Here is a 3,343-nt window from a genome sequence, read left to right on the forward strand (position 1 = left end):
TTGAACTTCACAAAATTAACAAGCAAATAAGGTTAATTGAAAGAACATACCAGCTCCGTTGACAGAGAAACAGCGGAGACCGAACGCACAGCTCCGAGACGGTGGCGACGCACACCCACCGGCGTGGATACAGCAGCAGCATCACAAACCGAGGGTGACAACTAGGGCCACAAAGATGAACCAAGGAGAGCTGGAGAGGCGCCGTCGTGGTTCTGACCCTTGGAGGTGCTACCGGCGGCAGGTCAGGCTCCACGATTCGTTCACGGCAGAGGAGAGGAGAAAGGGTAGAGTGTAAACCTCGCAAAAATCGGTAAATTATTAGTTAATAAATTGAATTTTAATTAGGAAAGCTAAAAATACAAAAATAATATCAAAATAGGATAGAGCTCGTCGAAACAAAAATTTTGATACCAATTTCGAAAATTTGGCCCAAAAACAGACCGGAAAGGCCAAACCGGTTGAACCGGGACCCAAACCGGGCCCGTGGGTTCAACCGGACCCAAACACTTAAATGAGGCAGCAGCTCTTTTCTTCCTCATAAGCTGCTGCGACGCCATTACAGCAAGGGAGGGAGAGGAGATTCACAAACCCTCACCATTCCTTCCAACTACCATAACTTCCTCATCCGGGCTCCGATCGCCGCACCGTTTGCGGCCACGCGTCGGGCTCGTCGAGCTCTTCAATTCTATCCAAACAAAACAGTAAGTGAATCGGTTTTTCCTAGCCCCATTTCTGCTGGTATATGAATTTCGAGTTTAAGATTTGAGAAACTCAATTCCTTTATGATTTCTATGTTTTAGGGGTCCACTAGACTTGATTTCTTGTGGGTATTGCCCAAGGATCAGTGGGTAAAGGTAAGAGATCTCAAACCCTAATAAAATTTCTGAATTTAGGAATTTGGGTATTGAGTTGTTATGTTTGGATGTGTTAATTGTGGTTTAGGTAGTGTGTATGTGAATGTTGATTCTTGTTGGAGGCTTGTTGGTGATCAAGCTTGGTTTGGGGCTGTTTGTTTGAGTTTGGAGGGGCTGTAATTTTGAGTTGTGAGGCTGCCTTGGGTGAACTAAGTGATCGGCCAAGGTATGGTTTAAGTTTCGCACGTTTAATATTTACGGTGTTGTGAAAACTTAGGTTAGAGGAACCATAGGATAAGTTGAACTGTTAATTGCATTTAATGAGTAGTTTGTAATGTTGTTGGAGTAAATTGTTGATGAACATAGATTGGAATTTTGAGGTATTGATGTTATTAATTTCATGCTTTTGGACTTGCTTATAATGGGTTATATTGAAGTTGATATTGATGAATTATGGTTGGTGATTGTTAATAAATGGTTGTTATGTCAAGTTGATGGATTAACATGTATGAAGAATTGACTTATGTTAATGGCATTTAATTAGTATATGTTGATGGGAGGTTGATAAATATATGATGAGAATTGGTATAGGTGAAGAATTGATGTGAACAAAGGAAAAGTTATTGATGTATGAGGTAAAAGTGGATAATTTTGATGTTCTAGGTTGGTTGAGTTGATTAAAGCTTATATTGGTGATGGTTGTTGATGAATTGAGTTGATATGGTTTTACAATGCAAGTTTTAAATGGTAAGAAACTTAAGTTGGAGAAAAAGAGGTTTTGTTGAAAGTGGTTAAAACCAAATTTTGATGAACTTTAGACATCCATAATATTCTCCTCAAATTTTGGATTGGGTTGTGGTTTGTTGCAAATAAAAGATAGTTTCAAGAGCTTTTGATTGATATCAACTTTGTGGAAAACGGAATTTTGTGGAGAAAGTTATGGACGTTGCAAGTTTAGTGTTTAAATCTGAGTTCAGGGTGACCAAACCGGTTTTGAATGTTTTTAAACAAATTTTCCACTTCTAAACCTCCATTTTCTTCCTTTTAAGGCTTAAAGCATGGTTCTAGGTCCAGTAGGTAAAAGAAGCTAGGAAAATAAGATAACTTGAAGGTGAAGAAAGTTGTAAATAGTGGCTTTTATGAAGAAAATAAGGATGTTAATGAAGTTTAATGTTAAGGTTTGATACTTGATGATGTATTGATGATAATTGCCATGGCTTATGAATAATGATACCTGAGATACGAGTTTCCCTGGGTAAGAACTGTGGCTCGCCACCACGTGTTCCAGGTTGAATCTCGATACTCTGTTGACCCTACGTCGTAAGGGTGACCGGGCACGTATAAATTCCCGGGTATGGATAGCCCCCATTGAGTGATTATATGATTATTGAATGTGAACTCTATGCATAGACTCTTGGGGATGCGCGACGGGGGACAGTCTAAGGTTTTCGGACTTGTCGGGTTGGCTGGATAACCGACAGATGGGCCCCATCAGCCATAGGACAGACATGCATCATATGCATTTGTTTGTATTGATTGCTATGCATTTCCTGGGTATACCTAATTGATATATATTACCTGCTATTTGTTATACTTGCTATTTGTACTATTTGATCATTACTTGTGCGTGAACTTGTTTGGTTGCTTGTTTCTGTTGCATTCTGAATGATGAAAGGATGGAGGAAACGGAGGAAATGGTTTGGTGTTAGGTTAAGCTTGAACTTGAGTAAGTTAGGCAGATTTAGAATACCTACCCCTGTTTATGGCTTCTGTTTAGTACTTAAGTTGGATAATTGAATAACGGAGTTCTAGGATTGCCTATGGCATTCTCAGGACCGTATTTCTTATACGCGTGGCACTTTTACCATGCTGAGAACCTCCGGTTCTCATTCCATATTGTATTGTTGTTTTTCAGATGCAGGTCGAGAGGCTCCTCGCTAAGCGTCTGGATTCTGGAAAGCGAAGTAGTCCTTGGGTGTATTTTGGTTTCTATTTGTATATATGTATATATATGTGTAGCTTACTCTCCAAGTAACTTATGTATGCTGCTTCTCTTAGAGGTTGAGGGAGAGATAGGAGTTTACTTTGGTATTTTGGTATATTTTGGGGACACTCATGTATGTTTATATGTATATATGTATCCTCCGGCCAGCCTTAGCTTCGCAGGCTGAGTCAGAGGCTAGTTATGCTGTTCTTTGGCTTTTCTTTATCCCTTCGTTTATTGTTTTATCATGTTCCTATTAGGTTTCTTAGCACGCAAGTAATCCTATTCCTTGAGCGTTGCGCTTTTTTATTTTGCGATTTTTGTTTACCCGCTCTGTTTCAAGGCTCCTAGTATATTATTTCTTTCAGTATTATATGTATATCCTTACTATTAAAGGTCTGTAATACCACACTACCTCTGTTCTATGACTTAAGCATAAAACACTGTGTAGTAGGGTGTTACATAGAGGAGACGAAAAAAGGGGTTAGGGTTGGATGCTGATGAA

The 3,343-nt window shown here is 39.5% G+C and overlaps 1 long non-coding RNA gene across 1 annotated transcript; it reads left to right on the plus strand.

The window, feature by feature from the left end:
• The first annotated feature begins 539 nt into the window (after positions 1-539).
• LOC112720247 (uncharacterized) lies at positions 540-3,048 on the plus strand. The gene is made up of 4 exons (XR_003162092.3): positions 540-701; positions 801-854; positions 943-1,080; positions 2,770-3,048. It is a non-coding gene; the product is annotated as an uncharacterized lncRNA (long non-coding RNA).
• Positions 3,049-3,343: the final 295 nt, after the last annotated feature.

The sequence above is a fragment of the Arachis hypogaea genome, chromosome 11 (genome assembly GCF_003086295.3).
Source record: "Arachis hypogaea cultivar Tifrunner chromosome 11, arahy.Tifrunner.gnm2.J5K5, whole genome shotgun sequence".
Classification (NCBI taxonomy): Eukaryota; Viridiplantae; Streptophyta; class Magnoliopsida; order Fabales; family Fabaceae; genus Arachis; species Arachis hypogaea.